This window comes from Dermacentor silvarum, chromosome 9 (assembly GCF_013339745.2).
Source record: "Dermacentor silvarum isolate Dsil-2018 chromosome 9, BIME_Dsil_1.4, whole genome shotgun sequence".
NCBI lineage: Eukaryota > Metazoa > Arthropoda > Arachnida > Ixodida > Ixodidae > Dermacentor > Dermacentor silvarum.
The window spans coordinates 62065496-62088437 of record NC_051162.1 but is presented as its reverse complement, the minus strand read 5'-3'; the positions used below and the strand labels follow the sequence as shown (position 1 = coordinate 62088437).

General features: G+C 48.3%; 1 long non-coding RNA gene across 1 annotated transcript in view; it reads left to right on the top strand.

Moving 5' to 3' along the window:
* LOC125940099 (uncharacterized) overlaps positions 1-17219 on the top strand; it is a 49207-nt gene extending 31988 nt beyond the window's left edge. Inside the window, exons 2-3 of the long non-coding RNA XR_007463341.1 lie at positions 2268-2396; positions 17050-17219. This is a non-coding gene — a long non-coding RNA (uncharacterized LOC125940099). The remainder of the gene's footprint in view (positions 1-2267; positions 2397-17049) is intronic.
* The last annotated feature ends 5723 nt before the right edge of the window (positions 17220-22942 follow it).

Sequence of the window (22942 nt, the reverse complement as noted above, 5' to 3'; positions counted from 1 at the left end):
TTTTTCCTAGACTGATTACCTGGTAAAACTCAGTTGAAAAAAGCCTCGTACTCACCAAACTTCGCTGTCAATAATCCGGCATAGATCATCCCGACGCACCGTTGCATCTCACGCAGATAACAAGTGGATGTCTCATCGCACCGCTGGCACCATTTGTTAAAGTGGGCTCCACATGATCGTCGAGGTGTCGTGGGTCTAGTGGTTCGGAGCTTGACCAGCATAGAGGGCCCCGCGCAGAAACGCAAGACAGGGGACGTAACGAGTAACTGGCGTTTAATTACATCGCTACAGAGATGTAAGCTTCCTGTGCCGAGAGAGGCGGAGAGAGAGAATGTGGTTGCGCCTTTTCCTCTTCACAATCACAATATCACTCTCTCCCTCGGCACCGAAAAGCCGCATGTATTGCGAATGTGGATGCCGCAAAGCCAGCTGTCACGAGCACAATGTCTGTGTGTTTACCGCGTATTGCTCGAAACAGCTTTTCACCGAATTTCTGCCGTCGGCGTCGCCGTCGCCGTCGTCGTCGCCGTCGTTGTCGCCGTCGTCGTCGCCGTCGCCGTGAGGTTCCGTATAGATAAAATCTTCGCCGCGCGCCGCATGCCCGAGCGGAAGCGTGCGGGGACGCACGCTGTCACGGAGAGCGAACGCACTCAATCTTCCACGCGCTAGCAAGGAAGCGGGAAGCGAGCGCCGGAGGGAGCGGGGGGGGGGGGGGGCATTTCTACTCTGCCAACAACCGCGCTCGTCGCTCGCTCGCACCGTCTCTTATCTCCACACGGCTCTGACCTTTATGCGCTCAGCATTCGCCGCTCAGTTTCCGTTGAAGCGATAGACCGCACGTACCTTCGCTCGCTGCGGCGTATATGCGCTTGCTGCCAGTGTTTTGACAGTCGTTGTCTGCAGTCATTCAGTGTGATCTATTCATGTTTGTTTGTGCGCGCTCACACCACAGTTAGTAATAGTCGGGCCACATTTTCCAACGCACGCTACACATGCAATGCTGCCCGGATCGGCAGTGCAGCGCTACAGGTGTGTCCCTTCGCACGCGCTGCCCACGGGAAGCGCTTCTCATCAACACCACCGTTTCACACGCGCCTTCTCGTGGTCATCGAGTCTCTCTTCATGTCGGTCTACTTACGCCGCAGCACACCTGCTTACTTAATCAGCTCATGTTTACTACAATTCATATTGCTACCAAAGCCGCTCACCTTACTTCGTATGACATTGCTGTGTTGCTATCGCATTCATTGCTTCGCCCTTAGGGCGAAACTGTGACATATTTTTTTTATTTTTCAGGCGAGGATTGGTTCGTTTTTAAAGAGAACGCAAAGCTGTTTCTCGTGCGACGGGTCATGCTGTTAGCCGTCGTGATAAGGTGCATACATCTGAGAGCCGGAATGGTAACGCGATTTATGATGCAAATATCTCCACGGAACTCAATTCTTCTTTGAACGAGACTGTTAAACCGGATACATAGGGCGCCCAGCATACGGTAAATCAGCGAAAATGGGAACATGGGAATTTGTTGTGCTTTCGGTAGTGTCAGCAAACAGTTCTGTTCGAAAGCAGAGCGCGTTTCTTTTTGCGGCTTGGACACTGTACCCGATTGAGTATTACGTACTGCCAATTGGTAGGCGCGCTAAATTGAAAATATGCAAATTTCAAGGCAATGATATTTCATGTCATCGTCTAAACGAAATAGGAAGTTCTGAGTTCCCTCTCTCGGCCAGAAAATGCACGATAAATCAACAATAGCTGAACATGCAAAATTAGTTTAAGCTCGTGCAAGAGGTGAATTATTATTCGTTTACAGTGCAACCGGGGTTCTATCTTTCATTAGCTAACACAGCAGCCTGAGGCATTGCCAAAATATGGCAGGGAGTAATCAGTTACTATGAGGCACTGCGCCTCAAGCCAAGCCTGCACCTGGTGTGCAAATGTGGGTTCTTTTTGTAAGCAGATGCTGGGGCTCGTCTTTTTTAGTCTTCGTTCTCTAGAAGAAAATTTTTATTGCTCTAAAGCATTTGTATTTTATCAATGCTGTTAGCCGGAGGCCGTTACAAGGCGGCTGCAAAACAAGACATACAAATAACAGTGCGGCCGCAGTCAAGAACAGGTCCAAGGGAGGCAGATATGCAAAAAGGCACAATACAAGCAAGAAGCAAAAAAGAAAATACATCAGGATGTCACAATTTGCCATAGCCGCTAGATGAAACCAATGTATTGCAATGCATTGAATAATGTTGGTAAACTTCTTTTTTTTTCAGATAGCTTTTGCGAATAGATGATATTTCATACATCCTCCTCGACACCTGAAATCTGCTACACATATAAAATGGGGATGCTGTATATAATAATCATGGCTTTCTTTAATACAGCAACGTTTGCCCTTAACTGTGAGTTAGAAATGTTTACCATCTTGCGCCTCTTGAAGAGTATGTATGGCCTAATTGGAAACAAGACAGTAATTTAACATTGCTTTTCAAGCAATTGACACAATGAAGATTATGACTCGCTAAGCCACTGGTGATTTAGTAACTGTTAGGCTCGTCATCATTTTTATGACGATGATAATAATTTTGGCAGCAAGAAATGTTCGAAGACACGGAAGCAGTTCTTATGAGTGGTGAATGCGAAGGCAATATTGTCCACTTGAACGCCGCTGAGAGGTTCTTCGAGTTTTGAGTTGCGAGTAATGTACCAAAGCGTTACGTGCTGCCCTAGCCCGCTAGCACCAGTAGCCTGCCACGCCAACGATGCGTGCTACCGACGCCCTCCGCGGCAAGAGACCGAGGAAGCAGCAGCGGCCACGAAGGCTGGCAGGCGCGCGCAGCAACTAAGCCCCTTTGGGATGAAGGAAAGAGATACGGACCGCGCGCTGCCTTCCGAGGGCGAGGGTGAAGTAGCACCACCTACGTGCTAGTGTGGCACCAGGTTTTCCCTTTCGCCTGTTCTGCTCTGTGGAGGCGCGCTCGTGACGTGGTGTCACAGCCAATGGGAATTTAGATGCCGTTTCACTGCTCCAGACGGCAGGCGCCGGCTTGCTGAATGGACAATTTGATACTTTCGCATAATAAAAATTAATGCTCATGATAATAAAGAAACATTTAACTTTACGGAGGCATGGCAGTCAGGAGAAGACACACTAGTGTTGGCAAGATGGCGGTCGGTGTGAAACATAATGTTACGGGAAGGAAGAAACGTACTGGTTTTACAGACGGGTTTTAATGGCTACGCAGAGAAGCGAAAACCCAGAATCTTCTTTGTCGTCTCCCAGGGCACCAACCATGTCTTCTTCTTTCCACCTTACGCACTGTGACATTACCCACGTCAGAAGAAGCACCTTACTGGTGCGACTCACTGGTTCCAGAAAGGAACGGTTTGAGGCGGCTGACGTGGACGACGTCAGATAGAGGTGAAGGCACGGTAGCATCCAGAGGAGACACTTCATATGTGACAGGCGTCACCTGGCGGAGGATGCGATAAGGGCCGTAGTATCGCGAAAGGAGTTTCTCCGAAAGGCCGACACGTCGAGATGGAGACCAAACTAGCACAAGATCACCTGGTTCGTATTCGACATCGCGGTGGCACTGATCGTAACGGCACTTCTGACGTGTTTGGGAAGCAGAGAGACGAAGACGGGCAATCTGGCGTGCCTGGGTCGCTGCGGTTATAACATCACTGAGCGTACTCCGTCGGCGAGTCGAGTGTGGTCGAAAGAAGAGTCTCGAAAGGCAAGGTCGGTTCACGGCCATATAGAAGGTAAAAGGGCGAATAACCAGCTGTGTCGTGGCGCGAGGAATTGTACGCAAACGTGACAAATGGTAAAGCAGTGTCCCAGTCGCGATGATCGGAGGAAACATACATCGCGAGCATGTCAGTTATTGTCCGGTTCAGGCGTTCAGTAAGACCGTTAGTTTGAGGATGGTAGGCTGTAGTAAGCTTGTGTTTAGTAGCACAGGATCGAAGTAAGTCGTCGATGACTTTGGCAAGAAAGTATCGCCCGCGATCGGTGAGAAGTTGACGAGGTGCGCCGTGGTGTAAGATAACGTCGTGAAGCAAGAAGTCAGCGACGTCTGTAGCGCAACTGGTGGGAAGGGCTCTTGTAATGGCATAGCGGGTGGTATAGTCCGTAGCGACGGCAATCCACTTATTTCCGTCGTTTGATATAGGGAATGGTCCGAGAAGATCAACGCCAACGCGAAAAAAAGGGTCGGTCGGTATATCCAGAGGCTGCAGCAGACCAGCGGGATGTACAGCAGGTCGTTTTCGGCGTTGACACGACTCACACGCGGCGACATAGCGACGGACGGAGCGGTTGAGACGGGGCCAGAAAAATCGTCGCCGCATTCGGTCATAGGTCCGAGAGACGCCAAGGTGTCCAGCAGTGGGAACGTCGTGCAGTTGCTGGAGTACAGTCTGCTGAAGATGAGACGGAATGACGATTAGCAGCTCGGGCCCGTCTGGGTGCATGTTGCGGCGATACAGGGTGTCATTTTGTAGTACGAACATGTGAAGGGATGGGTCAGACGGGTCAGAGAGCAGGCGTTCGATAAGCTGCCGTAACGATTCATCGCGTCGCTGTTCAGCCCCTATGTCTTTCAAGGCGGAAAGCGAGAGGACGCAGATCGGTGCGGCATCCACTAAATCGTTCGGTGCATCGACGGGGTGACGAGACAGGCAGTCGGCGTCCTGATGTAAACGACCCGACTTGTAGACTACAGTGTATGTGTATTCCTGAAGGCGTAGGGCCCAGCGACCGAGGCGTCCGGTGGGAACATTATTGGTGGACGTGCGGGGTACTCACTTGCGCAAGACGGAGCTCCGCAGCGGACGTAACCTGGCTGCCATGTCATCCGAAGGGGAGTCTTCAACCGCGGCCCCGTCGACGCCACCGACGGTCATCCTAACCCAGCCCCGCGACCCTGGCATGTTTTCTGGGATTGACAACGTTGACGTCGATGACTGGTTGGCAAATTACGAACGGGTCTGCGCCAGCAACAGGTGGGATAACACGCTTATGCTGGCCAACGTAATATACTACCTCAAAAAAACGGCACGAGTCTGGTTCGAGACACATGAAGAAGAGATTACCAGTTGGGAGCAATGCAAACAGAAGCTTCGTGATTTGTTCGGCAAGCCCATCGGCCGCCAACGTGCTGCTCAGAAGGACCTTGGGACCCGTGCACAGACGTCCACTGAATCTTACGTGGCGTACATCCAGGACGTTTTGGCTCTTTGCCGCAAGGTGGATAAGAACATGACAGAGGCAGACAAGGTCAGTCACGTTTTAAAGGCATAGCGGACGACGCGTTTAACCTTCTCGTGTATAAGAACATCAACACAGTCAATGAGATCATTAACGAATGTCGCCGCTTTGAAGAAGCGAAAAGTCGCCGCATAGTTCAGCAGTTCACGCGCCTACCCAGCACCTCCACCAATAATGTTACGGGAAGGAAGAAACGTACTGGTTTTACAGACGGGTTTTAATGGCTACGCAGAGAAGCGAAAACCCAGAATCTTCTTTGTCGTCTCTCAGGGCACCAACCATGTCTTCTTCTTTCCACCTTACGCACTGTGACAATATTGAGGTCAATCCTTCGAGCAAGCGGCCAAGGGCGCCATCGGCGGTTCTTGCAGGAGGCAGTGTTGGTCAGAGCGAAACCAGGATGCAGTCATGTCTGACAATGCGTGTAAAGGAATGAAGGAGACGACGGCTTTATGCTAATTTCAGTAATGCTGTCTGCCTTCATATGGTTTTGAGGCGTGGACTACCTTAGCGATGGTAAGGGGTGGCGTAGATGGACGCAAACTGGAAGGAATAACTGTAAAAGCTAACGCTTGATTGGTCACGTCTTGATGAAGTTGAGATTTATGGCAGCCTCCAGCTAAGCGAGCCAGCCTTTTGACACCTTGAGTCTCTAACAATGGAAGAGGTGAACTTAATGGGACATTGGCCAGCCTTCCATGTTTGTTCTGGCAGCAGACATGTTTGTCTATTCGGGTAACAACCATGATAAGGTCGCCATTTAAGAACCCATAAACAGGTAGCAGACATTACCAATTTGTGCTTTCCACATTATTCCTTACTGCGATGGTAACATTCACTCATACTGGAGACTAGCCTCTTATCGGTTTGGGCTACTCTTTCTCAAATAATTGCGTACACCCACTACGCGGGACTGTACAAGAACACAGCGATTATAACACTGTTTCTTAGGGGGGAAGGGTTCGGTGGCGTAAAGGGTTACTTATTAAAATAGAAATTTAAAAAATTATTCATTATATTTGAAAGGAAATAAAATTGTGCGATAGTTGAACGAATTGTGTGCATTAGATAGGTATTGCCCTATTATTTGCAATGCACGCAACTTTCTGTATGATATAGTAATCCAGTGGAATTAAGACTACGTATATTGACAGAATTTAGCACTCTCACACTGCCGTTTTCTAAGTAGGCTATGTTTACATAATTAAATCTTATTGCCTTATATAACCTTTGCTTGCTGATTCTTTGGTAAAAGGCTTATGCCGATCCATTTTTTGCAGCTTTCAACATTTTAGTTCTAAACTATGCTTGAGTCAGATAGAAATTGTTCAATATGTGTTTTTTTAAGCCTGACATGCTTTTAGCTCCGATTGTCGGCGACCTTCAAGTGATATTGAGCCAAAATCCAGAGCGGTTATCCGGGCACTCAAACGAGAACATCCACGCATCGTTGCGAGAAGAACACGAGATGACCCCAGCAACCAGTGAAAAGTTTGAAAAATGCGATCTCTGGCCCCCAACCCTTTGTACAGGACCGCATTGCATACGCTTGGTACTTCCCAAACAAGACACAAGAAATATTGCTTCCGATTTCTCCTAATGTTTGTTCACAATATAACTCAAGCTATAACTTCTAGTACGTAGAAGTTTAATTTGTCATTTCCAAAAGCGACGTTCGAAAGGCCGATAGAGAGGTTGCCTGTGCTCTTTTGAACACCAGTGGTCCGTGAGCAGTGAGCGGTACACGACAAGAAGCAGAAGTAGTGACTGACGCTGAGCACTTTGCACTGTTGGAAGAAGAAAAGCGGTTGAAGGCGGCGGCACCACAGACAGCAAAAGAAGCCTTATGGTAGACATTTCATGCTTGCATCTACTTTCGATTACGCGATAGCCAGTACTTTTTTCTTTGTTTTATGTAAAACCCTCGCAATTATTTCTTTACCTTGTACAGCGGGAGAACATCCAAGCATCTACTTGCCCGACGTAACTGCAGTGTCCTATTTGAGATCACGTTGAAATTTATAATATCCTGACAGAATTTTTGAAATCTAGTTTTTTCTGCAAATCAGTCCTTGCTACATGCGAGAAGGTAGTTGCGCTGTTGAAATATCCTTGTGAGGTTCAATGCGTCGTTTCGATGGTCCAACTTGTTACTTTCAAATAGTCTCTGAGACCAAAACTTATACTGCAACTGATGTCCCGAGTGAAAATGACGCAATGCTACTGTATAAGGCACTTGGTGGTTGTGAATCCTGTGAGCTACTGTGTAAACTGCGTGGCTTCGTCGCTTGCGTAGTCACTGTTGGCACTGACGTTGTCGATGCTTTCGACGTTGATGTCCACCAACTACTTTGCTCTCGCGCAATCTGTATTGAGGGTATTCATCGTGTTTGAGGTTCTTTTAATATTATTTCAAGTACGCATCTTGTGTACTGCCCACACTGTTTTCACGAGCACGACAACGACCATCTGCAAGCAAGGACACTACCACCTAGTCAAGACAATTTATAGGCCATCCATATAACGCAATATTCGTCTCCTAAATTAGGGTCTCTTTCTAGCCTAAAATTTATATGCACAGATGCACTGTGGTCAGAGCTTGTGTGAAGCGCAGAACCTGGCAGTAATGATGTTGCAATGCTTTGAGAGCTTGTGTGCCATAATTGTGCAGCACTGATCGTGTTAGCTGACCAACAGTGCCGTAAAATTACGGCAAGGTTTTACGCTCTACAGAGATGCTAAAGCCAGGGATAATCTAAATACTTTTTTCCACGAGTTTCCAGCTTCCATAGTATGTAGCCTTTGTAATGGATCTGTATGCTACTAAAGATGCAGCTGCCAGATTTGACGGCGATTCACAATGCACGTGTATGCTTACCTTATGTTTAACACGAGAATAAGGTGAGAGCAGGAGTCAACGTTTCAACAAGTGGACTTGTCTTCTTCAAGGCGACATATGCTCTCCTCGGCACAGTATATATAGGTAGGGTTCTTCTAAAGGGGATAGAAGGTAAGGCGGGTGGGTGAGATAACCAGCGAGAGTGTGTTAGCGGCAAGGGTGTACAATTGAAAATAAAATAAAATTACACCATCTTCCCGTAGGGGAACCCTGAGTAGTATGCGAAGCAGCCATGGGGTCGACTCAAGGTAGTTTTATCAGCTGTATAAACTTGGACATGCAGCAGCACCAGCAACGCGCAGAACTGTTGTAGACGCCATCAGCGTTTTGCCCGCGTTCGCCCCGAACGCGCGCGGTGTTGGTGACTGTTGCCGGTGCCTCTGGGGCGCCTACCGTCGCGCCTCTAACCTAAGCTGCTTCGCATTATCGCGCACGGAGCCGCAGGTATTGCCATTCGTTGCGCAATCTGGAGAGGAGGAATGCCGAGAGGAGAGAGGAGACAAGGAGAGCAGAGGAGGGGGAGGAGGGAGACGAGGAGATGAGACAAGGAGAGGAGGGGGATTAGGAGGCACATGCGCAGTAGGGGTGTGGACGCCGCACGGCGGATGGAGGGAGGGAGTGACATAGCCCCAACCATAAGCTGCTTCGCATCTAAACGATAATGTGCTCCTGATAGTCAGTGGAGCAATTTGACGAGAGTGGCGAAGTGTGCTTGTTGGTCTGTCATCATGGAATGGTAATTTGGAAGCGCACAAAAACATGGACACGAGAAGAAACGAAGACGAAGACAAGCACTTGTCTTCGTCTTCGTTTTTTCTCGTGTCCATATTTTATGCGCTTCCAAATTACCATTCCATGAGAGCAATTTGAGGCAGCGCCGTGTGTTAGCCGGTTGACGTGTCATTGTAGGTTCCTCTCGTGGAAGGGGCCTGGACGACGGAGGTGAGGGGGGGGGGCGATATCTGCTCCGCTGGAGGTCAGTCAACTATCGTGTCTGACAGAGAGAATAAAAGTAGCGGCAGAAAAATGGTGCTCGTGGAAAACCCATGAAAACGAGGGGGGGGCAAATATATAAATAAAAGAACGAAAGGAGTGAAAGCAAAGGAAGGTTGGAATGTTATTGCCAATTGAGTAACGAAAAAAAAAACTAAGCAACTCAATCAAAAATAACTAAGTACTGTTGCCTATGTTTTCAGGTTTAGCATAGCGAATAGATTCCAAAGCTCCCTATGAAACGTTCATGTCTATTGGTTGCAATGTCTTGAACTTATGGATGAGTTCATCCACCCAACGACCCTACCATCTTCTGTTCAAGATGCGCCCTACTTCATTCGGATTATCGACTCGATTAAGGCTAACCAAATACAAACAGCGCTATTCTAGTAACTTCAGATGTCTCTGCTCTTTACACTAACATACCCACGAGGGAAGGAATTGAAGCCGTGTCGAATTCCCTCGCAGTCAATCCTCAAGCGCACGCGCCTGAAGTTTACCTATCACTTCTCGAGTTCGTTCTCACGCTCAACTATTTCGAATTCGATTCTATTCACTACCTACAAACTTTCGGCACAAACATGGGAGCACCATTCGCTCCCACGTATGCCCACATTTTCATGGGACAGCTTGAAACAAACCTGATGAAATCATACCCTTTAAAATTCCACACCTACATGCGTTACATTGACGACATATTCATAATATGGGACCACGGCACGAACGCGTTAATCGACCTAATTAGGCATTTCAATCGATTTCACCCGAGTATTAAGTTTACTGCACAGCACTTTCCTAGTCAGCTCAACTTGCTCGACACGACGGTTTACATAGAAAATGAAAGACTAATAACAGCACTTTACCGTAAGCCTACGGATAGCCAGCAGTATTTATATTACACCTGTCATGACCCGCGACACTGCAAGCTAGGAATTTTTGTCAGACAAGCGAAACGAATAAGAAGAATTTGTAGCGAAGACAACGATTATATCCACCATCTAAATCACCTGAAGTATTGCTAGCGGAACGAAACAATCCACCATTTCCTCTCGACCAGGCTTATGACGTCGCGTCAAGATTAGAGAGGCAGTCGGCATTAGCTAAGCAACAACCTACACCAGAATCTGATCGACCACCTGCCTTTATAACATAATATTCTAATGCCCTCCCAAACATAAACAACATCCTACGAAAATAACACCCAATATTATCAAGTAACGAGCGTCTGAGAAAAGCGTTCCCAGATGTACCTAGGGTTACCTATCGGCGCAACAGAAATTTTAAAGACAAGTTAGTGCATGCAAAAGTCAGCCAAAATCGTTCCCCAGTAATAAAAGCCTGTTCTCGTCCCAGGTTCAAAACCTGCAGGCACCTTCAAAGTGACCTTAAAATTGAAAAACACCGCAAACAGCTACACACACCAAGTGAAAACTAGCTTTACTTGCACTGGCTCCGATGTAGTTTATATGCTTGAGTGTTCCTTCTGTAAGAAGCAATATATCGGCGAAACGGGACAATAAATGAATATCAGGTTAAACGGACATTGCGCGGACACAGCTAAAAAGATTCCGAAAGCCGTCGCCGAGCATTTCAACCAACCAGCTCATAACCTTGATGAACCTAAACTCTACATACTACAGTCAAATTTTCGTTCTGCGCGAGACATAAAATATAGAGAATCGCACCTCATCCATAAGTTCAAGACATTGCAACTAATAGGCATGAACGTTTCAAAGGGAACTTAGAACCAACTCGCTATTATAAATGTCGAAGCATAGGCCACAGGACATACTAATTTTTCATTGAGTCGCTTAGTTTTGTTTTGCGTTATTCGATTATCAATAATATTCCAGCCTGCCTTTGCTTTCACTCATTCCTTTCGTGCCTTCATTTATATTGTTACGTGAACGAAGGATTCAGTACTGGAGACTATTTACAAGTATATTTACAAAGAATAGCTGCAGCGCTGGCCAGATCAGCCGACAGCTCGAGAGCAAAAAGCAGTTCTTCGTCTGGGCGCCCGCGCGCATCGTCCAGAAGAAACACGCAATATGCATGTATCATTATCCCCGGCGGCAGAAGCACCGTCCCGGTGCGTCTAAATATCAGTGGGAACAGGAGGGTAATACGCTTTTAGGCGTGCAACATGCACAACATTTTGGTGTAGCGTGCCGTTCCCCGTCCTCGCTAGGGAGCTCCGCAGTGGCCGTACCGGCCAGCTTTCCACCATGGCTCCCGGTGAGAACGCCTCGTCTGCTGCTACTACTGCGACTCCAACCACAACGTACGTAACGGTTGCCACTCCCCGCGATCTGGGTATACTCTCCGGCCAAGATAATGTCGACGTTGATGACTCGCTCGGCATGTATGAGCGTGTTAGCCGCAATAACCACTGGGACCCCACCATAATGCCAGCGAATGTCCTCTTCTACTTGGGCGGAACACCTCGTGTCTGGTTCCGGACACACGAGGAGGAGATCTCTAGATGGGATGCTTTCAAGGAGAAGTTCCGCGACCTCTTAGGAAATCCGACCGGTCGGCAGCACGCTGCAAGAAAAGAGCTTGCTACCCGAGTACAGTCTTCCACTGAATCGTATGTCTCGTACATACAAGACGTGCTAGCTGTTTCCCGGAAAGTCGACGAGAACATGGTCGAAGTTGACAAGGTAGGCCACGTTCTCAAAGGGATGGCGGACGACGCGTTCAACTTGTTGACTTGAACAATGTGTCCACCATCGACGTCATTGTCAAGGAATGGCTCCGCTTTGAGCTCGCCAAAAGCCGCCGCGTCATTCCACAGTTCTCCCGGCTCCCTAACACGGCTACGACGTCGTCCTGCGTCGCCCTTACCGCTTCACCCCCCTCCAATGAGACCGTCACACGTATTGTTCACCACGAGCTCGAGGCTGCAAGTCCTGCACAATAACCTCCGTCGTCAACTGAAGAACGTTCGCACGCCTGCTACTAGCCGAGCCGTACGTGTCGCCCATGGCAGCACTGTTGCCGTCACTGGAATGTGTACTTCCCGGATAAGTATCGCCGACCGCCACGTTCCAGTTATTTTTACAGTGCTGACCAATTGTCCCCATGACCTAATCCTCGGACTCGACTTTCTTACGGCACATTCAGCTTTGATCGACTGTTCTAGCGGTACCCTTTGCCTCCAACTTCCTCTACTCGCGCATATTCGTGCTGAACAGCCGAACAACTTTAGTACAACAGCCTTCGTCCGCCTGCCGCCTAAAACCTTGACTTTCGTCGATTTGCTATCATCTTTCCCTGTGCCCGATGGTGATTACGTCACTACACCTGTTCCTGATGTCATTTTAATGCGCGATATCACTGTGCCCCACTCCGTCGTAACCGTCGCCGATAACCGGACATGCCTCGCCGTCGTCAATTTTGGCCTAACAAAGCAAGTTCTACCCCAAGGCATATCGGGGGCAATGCTGCGTGATATAAAAGATGACCACGTCACGGTGTTTTCAGTAGACGGCTGCTCCGATTCTTCACCATTTCCGCAGGATGTTATTTGCCTTGACGCAACATTTAGTCCCATGATTGCTGCGGACCTATTGCCTGAACAAGCAGCAGCTCTGTGTCGCCTTTTGGTTTCTTACCAAGACATCTTCGACCTCAACAATCGACAATTGGACCAGACTTCAATTGTTAAGCATCACATAAATACTGGTGATCAGTCCTATTCATTGCCGGCCATATCGAGTTTCTGTTGCAGAGCGTAAGGTTATTCAAGATGAAGTGCACAAGATGCTTGCCAAAGGCATTGTTGAACCCTCATCGAGCCCTTGGGGGTCACTCGTTGCGCTTGTTAAAAAGAAAGATGGCACGTGGCGCTTCTGCGTAGATTATCGTCATCTAAACCTAATTACCAAAAAAGACCCCAGCACCTCCACCAAAATGTTACGCGAACGAAGGATTAAGTACTGGAGACTATTATAAGTATAGTTACAAAGGATAGCTGCAGGGCTGGCCAGATCAGCCGACAGCTCAAGGGCAAAAAGCAGTTCGTCTTCTTCGACTGGGCGCCCGCGCGCATTCGTCCAGAAGAAACACGCAATATGCATGTATCAATATATTTACCCCCTCTCTCGCCAAATGTGTGAAGTGCTTTCCAGACATTGAGACGCATTGGAGTGATCACATTCCCGCTTATCCTAACATCAAAGGTTTGTCGTCTAGATCTGGTCCACGGAAGACCATTCGGACCATTCAATGGGCCACCTTCAAATCTGATATGGAAGATGCTTGCCACGAGGGCCTACCGTCTGGGTTAGAGCAAACGATTAAAAGTACGATGCAAAACGCCACCCGCATGATGACGACCTCTTCCACGCGAAACGACTTCGACATAGAATTAGAGCGAATATGAGCACTTCGTCGCCGGCCGGAACGTCAATATCGGCGTACGAAATCAATCCATGACCTTAGGGCGGCCAGGAGGATGCAAAAGAAGATCCAACGTCGCATGGATAGATTAGCATCGGAACGTTGGGCAACCTTTTGCCAGACACTAGACCCCCGCAAGCCACTGTCTCACATTTGGAAAACGGGGCAAAGTCTGCGTTGCCTTCCGGAATAGCGTTTTCCATTCAAGGCGCTCGCGCTCTTCCAAGGGCGGCAAGACATCGATGTCGCCGAAGACTTTTGTGCGAGGACCACCGACCAAGCGACTCGTCCAGATCCTCCAGCCCGAGGTGACGTCCCCCATTCCCGTGATTGCCGCATGGACCTTCCTTTTACAACGGAGGAGCTCGAGGCGGCACTAGCTCTCTGCAGGCGCTCTTTATCTCCGGGTCCAGATGGTATATCATACCGAGCCTTGTGCTATCTTGGAGAATCTGCACGGAGAGAATTGTTGAACCTTTACAACTCCTCAAGGCAGGAGGGAAACGTTCCTGACGAATGGAAAGTAAGCCGCCTGGTACCACTCTTGAAGCAGGGCAAATCCAAACTCGAGCTCAGCTTTTACCGCCCAATAGCGCTGGCCAGCTGTGTAGGCAAGATAATGGAACGGATGCTCCTTGGACGCCTAGAATGGTACCTTGAACACCTACAAGATTTATCCGAATTCCGTGGGTGGTTTCCGACGTGACCGCCCTTCCGTCGACAATGTAGTTGATCTCGTTTCGTATCTTCAGCACGAAAGGTCCCGTAAGCGTTTATCTGCAGCTTTAGTCTTAGATGTGAAAGGCGCATACGATAACGTATTACATGAGGCCATTCTCGATGCTCTTGCGACGGTTGGCCTTGGTGGTCGATTCTTTTTGTGGATTGCAAGTTACCTATCTGCAAGATCATTCTTTGTGTTAACTGACGATGGCCCAACTACGCGACGCTATACGAGCAGAGGCGTTCCTCAAGGCGGTGCTCTCAGCCCGACGCTATTCAATCTCGCTATTCTTGAACTTGCTGAATACTTACCAACTACCATCAAGATTTCAATATACGCAGACGACATCTGTGTCTGGACTTCGGCCGTCACACGTCCTCAGATACGTACTCGGCTTCAAAGAGCAGCAACTTTGACAGCGAGCTACTTGTGTAAAAAAGGTCGCAGCATATCACCAGAAAATCGCGCACTTGTGGCATTTACTCGCAAACTAATGATGCCTTATGTCATCTCAATCAATGGGCGGACCATTTCCTATGCCAGAACCCACAGGTTTCTTGGCGTAATCATTGACCGAGACCTATGTTGGAGCCCATACGTGGCCTACATGAAACGGCGCCTCAGAGCAACTTCCCAGTTGTTTAAATACTTGACAGGAAAGCCATGGGGGATGTCAGTAGACGCAATGCTGAAACTCTACAGAGCTCTCTTTCTCGGTTTTTTAAGAAATAGTCTACCTGTACTGAACAACACTTGCAAGACAAATATTCGTGTTCTGCAGGCAGAACAAGCTCAAGCAGTCAGAGTTTGCCTTGGTTTGCCCAGATGCACTTCAACAGAGGCAACTATTGCGATTGCTCGGGACCATCCGATTCAAACTCACATTACGGTGGAAGCCCTGAGAACGCACATCAGACATTTTGCACGTGCCCCCTATCACCACCTTGCAACACTACCTTCAGACAGGCGCCAAGCATCGTTCTCTAAAACTATCATCAAGTACAACGACAAACTTCCCTCGGGCTTTACCGCTGCATGTAAACCATCGATACCCCCTTGGTGTCTTATTAGCCCCACAGTACATCTCTGTGTACCAGGAATCAAGAAAAATCTGAGCTGTCGTCACCTGTGCTGAAACAACTGTCTCTGCTTCTTCTACACGAGAGGTATGTGGACAGTGTACATATTTATACTGATGGTTCCACAAACCTCCAGTGTTCGTCCAGTGCTGTGGTTGTCCCAGCAAGAGCTATTACCATTAGATTCAGGACTGACCACCAAACGACATCGACATCTGCGGAACTAGCTGCTCTTCGCGATGCACTTCGTTTCGTGAATCGGGAGTCACCTCGACAATGGTCAATCTTCAGTGACTCAAAGACAGCCCTACAATCTGTGCTATCAGCTCTGCGTCGCGGGCCATACGAACAGCGCGTATTCGATATTAGATACCTACTCCATACATCACATGAGAAAGGACACCACGTGACGTTTCAGTGGCTTCCAAGTCACTGCGGCGGCACAGCGAATGAAAACGCCAATAATGCCGCTCGGGCAGCTCTTGACGACACACAGGAAGAGGCCATACCGCTCTCACGGTCCGACGTAGCGAGCAGACTTCGAGTGCTTGCACAGGAGATCCGCCCTCTCTATGCTGCACACCAAGCAGCCAGACCAACCGGAGCAATCGTCACTACCACCTGCCCTCTTTGATGCATCTCTGTATGCCAACTGGACTCCGCCGAAAAGAGGCCACTATGCTTTATCGCTTGTGGCTAGGGGTGGCATTCACGAAATCTTATTCATTTCTCATTGGAATGGCCGACAATGCTTTTTGCAATGCTTGTATTTGCGAGGAGACGCTAGAACATATTCTATGTGACTGTCCTGAATATAATGTTCCGAGACAGTCCCTGGCGTCCGTTCCAGCACACCTGGACAATCGCCCAATGTCAATTGAAACGATTCTCACGTTTCGTCGACAGAAGACATCGCAGCTGAAGGCGCCGAAGGGACTACTTAGGTTTTTAAAGGAAACGGGCTTGGACAAGCGGCTGTGACAGTGATGTCACACAAGAGTGACGGACTGTGACTGACGATGAGTGTGCTCTCTCTCTCTCACTCCTCCCCATCTTTCATTCCCCCTCATCCCGCTCCCATGTGTAGGGTAGCAAACCGGTTGTGCTGAACTGGTTAACCTCCCTGCCTTTCCTTCTCCACTCTTTCCTTCCTTCCTTTACCCCAACCCCTCCCCCTTTTTTCCTACAAGCACCATTTTTCTGCCCCTACATTTATTCTATCTGTCAGACACGATAGTTCACTGACCTCCAGCGGAGCAGATACCCCCCCTACCCCCGCTCTCCGTCATCCCGGCCCCTTCCACGACAAGACGAAGCTACAATGACACGTCAACCGGCTAACACATGGCGCTGCCTCAAATTCCTCGACCTACTATCAGGGGCGCGTTAGCTTTCTTTTCAATTCTACGTCCTCACCGTTAACACACTCTCGTTCACTACCTCACCCACCCGCCTTACCTCTTCCCCCTATAGAAGAACCCTACCTAAATATACTGTGCCGAGGAGAGCATATGTCGCCTTGAAGAAGACAAGTCCACATGTCGAAACATTGGCTCATGCGCTCACCTTGTTCTCGTGATGCTCATCATGCAGATGAGCAAGTGGCACAGTGCTTACGCATACTTAGACAACTCCCAGAGCAGTTTCTGTGAGAATTTTATTTTTATTTCTTCTACAGTCTGCTCTCAACCAAACGAACAATTGCACTACTGCTCTTCAAAGAACAAGGTGTATGATCGGCTGTGCCCGCAAGCACCCCGGAAGCACTGCGAGCATGTTGGAGAGCAAATGTGCCTCTGTAACGAAGGATTCTATCGGCTGAGGTTTTGGTACCCTTGCGTTAGAAAGAGGGACTGCGGTGAGAGCCTTTACGTTTTTGTGCGTGCCAACAAATTCTTGCTTGAAAACCTCAAATTTAATAGAAATACTACCAGTTTATTCTACACGTCACATGTTTTAGCAGCTTGAATAACACAATCATTTTTCTGAGACGAGCCGTTTCGCATGGCCTATTTTACAAAGTACTAACTGCATGCTAATAGAAAAGCGCGAAAAGACATCGCAATAAATGTGATGCCCCGTTAACAGACACGTAAACAAATCAGCACCACCTTAATGCAATGGTATTGATGAATACCGAAATGTTCTTGTTCGTGGTGTATTACTTTACCAACAGCAAACTTGCAGGCTTCCGCCCGTTCGAAATGAAGACCATGTATATAATATTTGTGCTTCCTTGCCTCCGAAGCGGGTACGGCTAATAACACACCGGACTTGAAGAGATTGCAGAACATCGTTTTAGATTACACTGCATTTTCTTGTAGAGGACGCTCTACCGAAATTAAGAGAAATATTCACGCTTATGTTGTCAAGCATTGCTTAGTGCCGATAATCTTCCATGTGTTGAACAACGTTTGGTATGATGTTCAACAGCCAAAGAAATTAAAGCGCAGTCGAGGGCCGCAGTATAGGGTGGTGCGATAAGATTAGGGTATCTTCGAGTGCTGAATACGAAAGACTGACAGATGATCATGGTGAATGGAAATCAGAAGGGGATGCCGTCGTCTATTAGTGGGCATAAATAAGCTGCTAACTTCTTTCACTGCTAACTTTTTTCCAACTTAACGGAACACCTACTATGTGCCATCAACAGAATATATTGATAAGATGAGCAAGAAATTTTCGCTATCATCTTATAACCTATAGAAGAGATAACCTAAGAAGTTTCCACAAGATTTTTAAAACGTCTTGTGCCCGTCTCATCACGCCTATTTCAGATGGCTGAAAATGACTTGTAGGGGATGTGTAGCCAGAGAAGTTGAATGCAATAAATGGGATATAAGAGGTTTTACAAGACGTCTCCCGGCCACTGGGGCTTGCGTTGAAACAGTAAATGACACCTTCTGTCGCTCGCAAAGGATTCTAAAAAATACAGCTGACATGTGCACGATACATTTAACATTGCTATCAGTGTCAGTTTAAGTAGAATATATACTTCCAAATTTCAGTCTGCTTTCTTGCTTATATTCGTTATTTTTAAGCGGGATGTCTTGAATGAATTTCTTGATAGGCAAATAAGTTGATGCTTCGTTAGCAGGCAAAAAATTTGCAGTACCTTAAGGCAATGGAATGATGAATACCAAAAGGCACTTGTTCATGGTGTAAATTAAATATTCTAAACAAAAGCCTTGCAAACTTTCTCCAGTTGGAAATTAGGGTCATGTATATGATACTTGTGTTTCCTTGCCTACTAATTGGGTACGGCCAATATGAGACAGTACTTGAAGAGACTGCAGAAGGTCATATATATACACTGCACTTTCTTCTAGAGGACGCTCTACGCAAACCTGGATAAATATTAAAGGTTGGAGTGTCATGCATTGGCTAGTACAAATTACCTTTAATATGCTAAACATCATATTGACACGTGTACTTATTTATCATTTTATCGGGGACTGCATTTCACCCGCTAACAAATTAATGTTATCGCTCAGAGCAAGACGCGCCTGCATGATTGGAACTTACTCGAACGTTATCTATGCTTCTGTCCGTTGTCTGTTGCCACTGAAGCTTGTGTAATCTTGGATGCTATAACGTAAAATGATTCCAAACTGTTTTTATTCCAAACTCCTGAAGTCAAATTTACGTAACCACCGACGCAAGCATCGGGCGATGACCCGCAGCGTTGTCTGAACAACACAATCAAACACTGTCTTTGTTTATAGGAGGTCACCTTTGTTCGCTTTCAAAACGAATTACATTGTCTACACTCAGCGGTTTTTCTTATCTAATTGGCTGACAAGAGGCGAGGAGCACGCTCTAGTGGAGAGGGTCTCGATGGAGCCGAGCCAGCGCAGTGAAAATAGATAACCGCAAGAGGGTGGTGCCGGCTTCCCCGATTGGTCCGCTTCGCCTTACTTAGCTTGCGGTGGCTGGTCGAAAATCGCGGCGGCATGCAATGGAAGGATAAGAATGCCGCTAAAACGGATCCTCAGCAAGTAATAGTTGGCAGATCGATGTCGTATGCATGCCGAAAGGGCTCGATAACGTTTTACTGCCACGCAAAAAGGTTTATCAAGCGCAAAAAAAATACATGCTCACAAGCAGGTGCGAAGCGAGGACCTGTGCGATCGGCGGGCAGCCATCTTCTATTCCTTTTGGAACGGGGCAGTCTCTGGCTATTCAGAAAATTTTTCAGTTTCTTTACACATAGTAATGCATTTTTTTTCGCTTCACGTCACTTCGACGGGGTGAGTTTTCACGGTTGTGTGAGATCGCGTGACAGAAAGGCGAAGTGGGCGTAGCCAGAAAACATTGGACCAATAGCAGAGGGCTAATGGTGAAAAGGCGTGAAATTAGGAATGATTATTTTTCTTTTATTCAAGATGAAGTGCACAAGATGCTTGTCAAAGGCATTGTTACACCGTCATCGAGTTAATCATACATAATCAGTGGGTACACGCTATATCAGAAGGGGAGCTATCGCGGTTTTCGTGACATCGCTTGAAAGACAGGCGAAGTTGGGTGTGGCCCGGAAATGTTTTGACCAATCGTGGAGGCTAATTACAGAAATTAGAATAAAAACAGTTTGGAACCATTTTACGTTGTAGCGCCCCTGATTGCATGCGCGACGCGAATTGTGTAGTACTTGCTAGAAGACACGCGGGCACCAATGATTACCCTGGAACTTTCGATGAGTCATGAATGAAAGACCGACAGCGTTCGATGATCACCGACAGCGTTCGGCGCTATCGTTGTTTCCAGTTTCACTTGTTTTGTGGGTTCCAGTTAGGCCAATAAAAGTTAGTTTCCTCATTCACAGGTTGGCCACTATGTTATTGACGGTCATTACAACATGACATCTGGTGGAGATGCTTGTGAGTTCATGTCGCGGACGCTCCCAAAAAGCCATGATCCAAGCCCGAACTACGAAGATACCACTGTAAAGGGGGTTTATTTGGGTCGTAGAGCGGCAGCGAGAAACGCAGCACCAGCAGGTAGGGCGTAGCCAGTAGAGCGAACTGGGTACGAGCCACACGATGGCAACGGGGCTGTTCAGCCCCCCGGTATGGAAGTCTAGCCATCCTAGCGACCTAGGGAGTGTGCAGTGGATCGTAGTACGGCTTGAGCCGGTCAATGTGTACAGTCTGTCGCCCGCGACGACGGATATTGGAAGATGGCAACACGGGTTCAACCACGTAATTAACTGGTGATGTTTGCGCAACCACGCGGTAGGGCCCGTGGTACTTGGGAAGGAGCTTTGACGAAAGACCAGCAGCAGCAATAGGCGGGGCCCAAAGCCACACGAGGGAGTCGATGGCGAAAGGGTGAGGAGGTGGTTTGAGGTCATGACGCTGTTTTTGGCGACACTGTTGAGCAGACGTCAACGAACGGGCAAGTTGTCGGCATTTCTCGGCGTGCTGAGCGACCATAGCAACAGGTGAGCAGTCGCCAGGGTCCGGCCGGTACGGGAGAACCGTATCAATGGTGCTGGAGGGCTGGCGGCCATAAAGCAGAAAGAATGGTGAGAACCCGGTAGTGGCTTGGGAGGCAGTGTTATATGCGTATGTGACAAAGGGAAGTACAGCATCCCAGTTGGAATGGTCTGACGCAACATACATTGATAGCCTGTTACCAAGAGTTCTGTTGCATGAATCGTTCAGTTAAGCGATTCGTCTGTGGGGGATAAGCGGTAGTTGTGCGGTGAATAATTTGGCATTCTGATAGGAGTGACTGCAGCACGTCCGAGAGGAATACGCGACCCCGATCGCTCAGCAGTTCACGAGATGCGCCATGGCGGAGAACAAAGTTGTGTAGAGTGAACGAGGCGACGTCTTTTGCTGATGCGGCAGGTAAGGCGGCGGTTTCCGCATATCGTGTCAAATGATATACGGCGACGACAATCCATCGGTTGCCAGCGCCATTAGATGGAAGAGGCCCGTATAAATCAATGCTGACACGGTCAAATGGGTGAGCTGGGCAGGGAAGTGGCTGGAGAGGTGCGGTGGAGAGGTGCGAGACACATTTGCGTCGCTGGCAGGCAATGCAGGAGAGTACGTATTTGCGGATGAAGGTGTACATGCCGCGCCAATAGTAGCGTAGGCGAAGCCGTGTGTAGGTCTTCTACAATCCGCCGTGACCATACTGGGGGTCGTAGTGAAAAGCGGAGCATAAATCGTTTCGAAGGTGGCGGGGCACGACTAAGAGCCATGTGCGGCCGTCATTATGGTAGTTGCAGCGGTATAAAAGTCCGTCGCGGATGGCGAAATGCTGGGCCTGTCGGCGTAACGCTCGAGTTGCCGAAGCCGCCGGTGGGTTGGACAAAATATCGAATATCGTGACGATCCATGGGTCTTTTCGTTGCTCCGAGGCCATGTCCATGATGTCAAGTGGTGAGATATCACGACTGTCGGTGGGAGTAAAGGCGCCTGAAGTAACTGGGAAGCGCGAGAGGGCATCGGCGTCAGAATGTCTGCGTGCAGTGCGATAGACGACACGGATATCGTATTCCTGGAGGCGGAGGGCCCACCGAGCCAGGCGACCCGACGGTTCTTTGTGGTTAGATAACCAGCAAAGAGCGTGATGATCCATCACCACGTCAAAGGGTCGACCTTAGAGATATGGGCGAAATTTTTGAAGTGCACATACGATGGCCAAGCACTCTTTTTCGGATAATGTGTAATTGACTTCAGGTTTTGTAAGGGCACGACTGGCATAAGCGACCACGTATTCGGCATTAGCGTTCTTACGTTGTGCTAGCACGGCACCTAGGCCTACACCACTGGCGTCAGTGTGAAGTTCTCTAGGTACGCTTGGGTCAAAATGGCGCAAGATTGGCGGAGACGTAAGTAGGCGGCCAAGAGTGGTAAGCGCTTCGTCAGAGGCTTCCCACCAATTAGAAAGTGCATTGTCGCCTTGGAGAAGTTGGTTCAGGGGTGCGATCACAGTAGCGAAATTGCGAACGAATCGTCGATAATAGGAGCATAGTCCAATGAAGCTGCATAGTGCTTTCAAGTTAGTGGGCTTCGGGAATTCGGATACGGCACGAAGTTTAGCAGGGTCGGGAAGAATGCCTTCTTTGGTGACAACGTGGCCTAGTATAGTCAGTTTCTAGCTGCAAATAGGCACTTCTTCAAGTTAAGCTGGAGACTAGCATTCCGGAGACAGGTGAAAACTTGATGTAAACGGCGAAGATGGGTCGGAAAATCTGGATAAAACACGACAACATCATCGAAGTAGCAGAGACAAGTATGCCACTTCAGGCCGCGCAGGATGCCGTCCATCATGCGTTCAAAGGTGGCGGGTGCGTTGCAGAGACCAAACGGCATGACAATGAACTGGTACAAGCCATCTGGTGTTACAAACGCGGTTTTTGGACAGTCAGCGTCAGCCATGGGCACCTGCCAGTAGCCAGAGCGGAGATCTTAGGAAGAAAAGAACTCCACTCCTTGTAAACAGTCAAGTGCGTCGTCTATACGTGGCAACGGGTAAACATCCTTTCGAGTAATCTTGTTAAGCCTTCGATAATCAACGCAAAATCGTATGGTGCCATCTTTTTTCTTAAGCAGGAC